We start from the raw sequence: 7,303 nt of genomic DNA, 5'->3' as shown, positions 1-7,303 counted from the left end.
CTACACAGAGAAACTCTCCCAGACTTTTTGGGCTATGCAGTTAATATGATATTCCCTTCCTATACAGCATTTACAGTTGAGAACTCAATTGCTTCAGGTTCGGGAGACATTACTTTATCGCCGCTTTGAGTCTATGAGTCTCACCTTTATACATAGCTTGGTCCTGCATAGAAGATGGTGCAGTTTTTTAGGAATTGCACCAATGGTGAAAAATTCGATGCCTGCTATGTATGTATGTACGTACGTGCGCATGTATATTTTAAAATTTCTTTTGCAACTGTATCTAAGTTTCAAATATGAGTAGTAAATTTGAAATACTCCCAAACATTCTGAACTACTAAAAGTTTTGCAAAATTTATCACTGAGGGTGTAAAGTTTCTCAAATACTATAGTATTTGCAAAATTGATGTCAAAGAGTTTGTCGAATATGGAGTACAAACGTTGTTGATGAAATTGATGAATGTGTAAGACTTCTGCAATCATTAGAGCTTCTTGCGACATATTACAATGATAAATCGTATAATTTATGGTCGAAAGTATTATTTTAAATAATTTTAATTCTTTCAAGAATCTTCCTTGCGTTATTTTTATTATTCATATATTAGGGAAGCACCATTCATAAGCTTATGAGGGGAAATTACCTAGTGTAGTATAATTTTAGACTTGCTTTCATGTGTATTTATCACTTTCAATAGACAAGCCTAAATTGAAAACTATCTTCAGCCCATTCATTAAATATAGTGATACTACTTCCACTATTGCTTAAGATAGAAATGGTTTAAGAATATAGATCTTACACAAATGTGTATATATAAACTGATAGAAAAAAATTTAACTAATTGCAAAAAAAAAAAAAAAAGTTTGTAAATTTGAAAAGTTGAATTATATCTCATATATTAAATGTTGAATGAACCATTTATTCTAATTAAGTAAGAAAACCTTTTTACATCTAATAAAAAATTAAGTTTTAAAGACTTATCAGTTGAATTTTAATTTCTATTAGATCAGATACAACAACTAAAACTAGAATGTTCTTTTCAAGTGTGAATTTTTTAAAGGAACTAAATTATTTGCAAGAAATAGTTCATTCAAGCATACGACATAAATTAACAGTATATCATCAAATAAAGGAAAGAAAATGAAGGGAAAAAAAAACTTACAACTTGGTGATTCATTGAACCAATTCTGAAGAATTCATGACGGACTTGGATTTCATCATCATTACCATCATCAACGTCCTCTTCATTATTGTTAATGCCCTTCATCTCAGCCGCAGTTAGCTGAGTTGCGATGAGAATGATTGAATGAGAGATTATTAAAGCATCATTATATATAGGCTAGGGTTTTCTAAAACTCGTTACAAACTTTGTTAAAAGCTAATTTGCTCCCAACTTTAATACAAATATAACAATTGTGAATTTTACAATTTGAAAGGAATGAGACTTTATTTTGTTTTGGTCCAAAAAGAAATGTGACTAAAAATTTTGACTTTTCTAATTCAATTGGGATTATGCATTTGGTGTTTGAATATGAATTTCATTTGAAAAAATAATAAAATTTTGGGTTAAATTATTAATTTATTTGAAATATTTAATTTTCAAATTTTAAATTTTCTAACATTTCTACTATATAGTAATAGGAGTTGATGGTACCAACAGAGCTATAAAAAGTTGTACCATCCGCATAGCGGGAACTTAGTGCACCGGCCTGACCTTTTTTACATACTTCTTCATCCTAAGGTATGTCTTCTTTCTCCATTTATTGTTGTGCTTTCTTCTTCTCTCGCTCAATATCGCTCACCATTTTCATATCACATTTTTTTGGGTTTACATTGTTCCTAAGATACTTTTTCTCTTCTTTTTTCTGATGAAGTAAAAGGGATTTCAGTAAGATACTTTAAATTTTAATAAAGCTTTAAATAGATCATATATACATCTGTGTAATGATTTAGTATACTGTTTAGCTTATAAACCACATATTAGATTATCAATCTAGTCTTACAAGTACAAAGTTTACGTTCTCAATTTAAGATGAAAATCAGACAAACCATCAGTATGATTAATGTAGTACAAGATGAAATATAACTTATCTTGCTTGTGGGAATGGTATAGTCCAGCTCCTTGTGCTAGACGGACCAAGTAGCGATAAGTATTTTTACACTAACTATATAAACAAATTATCTAGTCCATTAAATGTACTTTTACTCCTAATCTTTTAATTATTACGAGCGGTGTGTATAGTTAGTTGTTTCAACTAATAAAAAGGTAAAATTCTTTTGTGAATCAATATATTGATAAGTGAAAAAAGGATCTAGAGGGGCACGTTAAGTGAGGATTGCTAACGTGCACATTTATTTTCATGCCATGTGGATACAACTAATGCAGCCAGGAAATTGACATTCAACACTGTTCAAACTACTATAGTGGTAGTGGTGAAAGGAAATCGATCCCAACGGCTAGGGACAACTTGAGTACTTTCTCCCAACACTAAAGGATAGTGTAAAGGTGGTGAAATTGAGTTCAAATGCCCTAGAGGAGTAGAACTAGAAATGTAAACCGGCGTTGATTAGTTATGTCATAGGAGGAGAACTCGTGTTCAAAAACATGCTCAAGTTTGTATATGGGGTTTGAACTTTATCGCCACCCCTCAGGTATACTCTCATGATGAAGGTTATTTTGTTTATAACTTGATAAGGAGGAAGATAAACCGAAGGTGATACATAAAGGTGATACATAATGGTCCATTCGCTTTTAACAATCGTCTGTTAATTCTTAACAATGGAATCCTTGCTTTTAAATTCAAAGATGAACCGGTTAGGAAAGTTCCCATCTGGGTGATCCTTCCCAATCTACCTATCCAGTACTGAGCTGTTGAGAACTTGAGCAGAATAGCCAGTTGTTTAAGAACGCCAATTTGCACAGATAAACTCACATCTAAGGAGGAGAGAATCTTTTATGTCAAAATCCTTGTCGAAATGGACATCTCTCAACCTGTACCTGAGCCAATACTGATTAAAGAACCTGATATATAGGAATCGAGTCATAGAGTATAAAGTATGTCACTACAAGAAAACTTATATTGGGCAATAAAATTATTTTTGTTGCCATAGATTGATTATTGTTACAAAAAGTATTTTTAGCAACAATTTTTTTTGTTGCACAGACTTTTCCCAACGGTTGTTACTGCAACAAAGTGTAACAACTTTTTTGTTGTTGTTGCCAAACGTACTTTTTGCAATAATAATCAATACTAGGGGTGTTCATGGGTCGGTTTTGGGTTAAAACCAAAACCAAACCAATCTAATTGGTTTTTAAAATTATTAAAACCAAACCAAACCAAATGTAACACATATCCATCGGTTTGGTTGCGTTCGGTTTTTCAATTTTTTAGAAAACTTACGGTATTTCTCTCTTTCATGTTTGTTTCCTACAATTGGGAGAGAATTTTTTTATCCTTTTGGAGAGAATTTTTTTATCCTTTTTCAACATATAATTCGTTATTACCCTTTTATTGTGGTAGCTATAGTTTTCTTGGATTATGCTCTTAGGATTTATAAGTTTTAATGAAGTGAATAAAGTTTATAAGAAATACAAAAAATAAATCTAGGTAATCTTATGGTTGTTTCTTTGAATAACAGAGTTTGAATTTATGGATTTCTTATTTAAATGGGTTTAAGGTATAAATTTCATTAGCCTATTAGAGATAAATAAAATTATGCTTAAAAGTACTCCCTCCATCTCAAGAAGATTGTCCTCCTTTCCTTTTTAGTCTGTCCCAAAAAGATTAGCGACTTTCTAAATTTGGTAATTCTCTTACTTTTGAGTTCCATTACTACCCTTGCTACCCTTTCCTTTTAAAAACTGACAGGACCCTACAAAAGCATAAAGTAAACAATGTGGGGTTATTATATTGGGTTGAGAAGTCATTTAAAAAGCAAGCTACATCGTGCCAGCCCTCTTCCATCCCATCAATATGACTTATTTAAATAAAAATTGGAATTTGAAAATATGCACCAGCTCTAGAATAAAAATTAGAAATTGAAAACATACACCAGCTTTAGAATAAAAATTCACATAAGATTTTTTTTGACAAACCTGAGTTGCTGAGAAATCCATAGAAATGTTGTTCTACAATTCACTTCGTCCGCAGAAAGAGAGAGTTGAAAGGAAGAGTTGTTATTTTGACTTGGTCAAAGGCTTATGGTGAAAACTTTACTATTGATATGGAAAAGCCCTCACATGGGAGTGAGTAAGTGGAGAGAGAAGATGGAATTGTCAGACATTTTTTATTATGCTTTTATTTTAATGTGTTTTCCATTCAAAGCTGATCAATGGGCCCTTGAGGGTATAATTGGAACTTTGTTTATATTTGCATGATATGGCAAAAGTCTTCTACCAAAAATTAAACTTCGTGCCAAGTCAGAACAGGACTGTCTTTTTTGGATGGAGAGAGTATAAATTATTTAAAAGTTTTTAGAAAAATGAATATATTGTATATCTATAATTATAAAAATTATGTATAAAATTTATCGGTTCGGTTCGGTTATTTCTTCAGTTTGCTTTTAGTAAAACCAAAACCAAACCAAATATTATCGGTTTTAAAAAAAATTAAAACCAAACCAAACCCAACCCAAGTAAATATCGGTTTATTTAATCGGTTTTCAGTTTGGATCGATTCTTAACCAAACCATGAACACCCCTAATCAATACTATGACAACAAAATTAAATTCTTTGGCAACAAAAAAGTTCATTTGCCAACAATAAAACTAAGTTGTTGCCAAATATTAAATTTTTTGTTGTCATTTCTATACTTCTTGTAGTGTGTGTTTTGGTAAGTTTTGGACGTCATCAAAGACCAACCACACGACGGTGATTCCCTTATCATCATCAACATGATCAAAGGCAAATACAACATAGCATGGCAGCTTCAAGAGTCTATTGAATTTTATTTTATTTTTTTGACAATAAACTGTAAATATTAGCAGCAAAATTAATACACCTAAGGAGCACCCTCTCTGTCTTCCACCAGGCCAAGTGTAGAGTAGAACCAGATCTCAGGAATCTAATTATGAATTCTGTCTATGAACAAAACACATTTCCTAGCAGCTCTATATCCCCTAAGCATGTTAATCCTCACTCGAACTATCATTTTGATTTATTGAAGTATAACCTCATTCTTTACACTCTGTCCCTTGAATATTCTTGCATTTCTTGCCTGCTAAATATGATACAGCGTTGCACCATATCCTGTTGTCACTATTTCTCTCTTGAACTTACACCAATACATCTGCTTGAATGTTGCCGGGTTTTTTGCACCCTCTCCAGTTGCACATTAATACCCATCTATGTCTCTATCTCATGCCATATCCCTTTGGTCCATGTACAGTCCACAATATGTGTGTTGAGTCTTCTGGTCGACGCACACAGCACACATGAGTTATCTTCACACTCCAAACCCAGTCTTAACAATCTTGCTCTTGTTAATAACCTCTGTTGTAAGGCCAACCACATCAGCACTCTATGCTTTGGGAGCATGATCTTATTCCATATCAGGTGAGCTTCTTCGAACTTTGGTCTATCCCCTAACAATGCAGCATATCCTTTTGAGACAGAGTACTTTCCATTATTGGTAAGGCAATATTTGTCTTGTTGGTACCATTGAGTCATGCAAAGTTTGATCTTGTGGAGTTGCTTCCAATACCAACTGCAGCCTTTCTTTGGCACATGACTCAAATCTACCTTTTCCTTCATATTGATACCATCTACCCATTTTACCCATAATTGATCCCTGTTGTGCATGAATAACCAAATTAATTTCCCTACTGATGCAATATTCCACAACCTATAATTCTTCACATTCAAGCCACCTTGTTTCTTTGGCCAGCATAAATCTTTCCAGGACACTAATTCAACTTTCTAGCCTCATCAGTAGTACCTCATAAAAATTCTATGCATTGATTGTCCACCATTTTCAGCACACTTTGAGGGAGAATAAGACTGAACCCCAGCTATATAGTGAAAACAGAACTGAGTTGATGATCTGAATTTTGCCTGCATAGGACAAGTGTCTTGTTTTTGGGTCCCTGATCTTAGCTGTAATCTTGATACATAGTTAGTGGCATTCTAGTTTACTTCATTTCTTATGAGATAATGGAAAACCAAGATATTTTATGTGGAATGTCCCTACTACAAAACCAGTTATCTCCAATAATTTTTGTTTAGTTATATCATTCACCCCTGCAATGAACCTACTGGATTTCTCATTGTTTGCAACTAGTCCAGTGGTGGCAGAGAAGTATTGAATAGCTTTCATTACCCTTATCACTGATGGTTCTGCCCCTTTACACACTATCATTAAATCATCAACAAATGTTAGATGGGTAAGTTGTTGATTCTTGTACATTGGATGGAATCTAAAATTAGGCAACTTACTCATCCTATTCATGATCCTAGAGAAGTATTCCATTACCAGGACAAAGAGGAGAGGTGATATGGGGTCGCCCTGCCTCAAGCAGAGGTGATATGGGGTCGCCCTGCCTCAAGCCTCTTCTGCCTGGAAAGAAACCACACCCCTCCCCATTTACTTTGACAGAGAACCATGTAGTTGTAACACACTCCATCATCAGATTAGTGAATTTTGGGGGGAAACCAAAACCATCAAGCATTTCCCTCAAAAATTTCCATTTAAACATATCATAGGCTTTTTTAAGGTCAATCTTTATTAGGCATCTTGGGGAGGTCTGCCTATTATAGTGCCTCAACAAGTCATGGCATACTAGCACATTCTGAATTAGTGACCTCTCTTTCACAAAAGCAGCCTGATTAGAACTTACTATTGTTGGTAGAATAGTGTTAAGCCTACTATAGATAAATTTAGATATGCATTTGTACATGACATTGCAACATGCAATTGGCCTGTACTGACTAGCATTAGCAGGACTGTCCACCTTAGGAATGATGGAAATCATAGTTGCATTTAATTGTTTCAGAAGTTTACATGTGCTAAAGAATTCCAGAACTTCTTTGCATATACCATTACCTATCACCCCCATGCTACTTTGTAAAATCCTCCCCCATAACCATCAGGTCCAGGACTTTTGTTGATGTTGATATTGAACATAGCCTTCTTAATTTCTTGCTTGGTAAAAGGCTGCAGTAGTTCTAGCTGCTGTGTTGCTGACACTTTTGGTCCTTGACCAAATATTCTTGCATCAACTTGTTTTCTAGGACCACCATCTGCACCTAAGAGATTTTTATAATATTTCACAAATTTATCTGGCACCTGCTCCTGTTCATGAATCTA

The 7,303-nt window shown here is 33.8% G+C and overlaps 1 long non-coding RNA gene across 1 annotated transcript; it reads left to right on the top strand.

Annotated features, from left to right (window-relative positions):
• The first annotated feature begins 5,902 nt into the window (after positions 1–5,902).
• LOC132635476 (uncharacterized) lies at positions 5,903–6,946 on the top strand. Its single transcript, XR_009580522.1, has 2 exons — positions 5,903–6,486; positions 6,518–6,946. It is a non-coding gene; the product is annotated as an uncharacterized LOC132635476 (long non-coding RNA).
• The last annotated feature ends 357 nt before the right edge of the window (positions 6,947–7,303 follow it).

Source organism: Lycium barbarum, chromosome 4 (genome assembly GCF_019175385.1).
Source record: "Lycium barbarum isolate Lr01 chromosome 4, ASM1917538v2, whole genome shotgun sequence".
Taxonomy (NCBI): domain Eukaryota; kingdom Viridiplantae; phylum Streptophyta; class Magnoliopsida; order Solanales; family Solanaceae; genus Lycium; species Lycium barbarum.
This window is presented reverse-complemented; position numbering and strand designations above follow the sequence as displayed.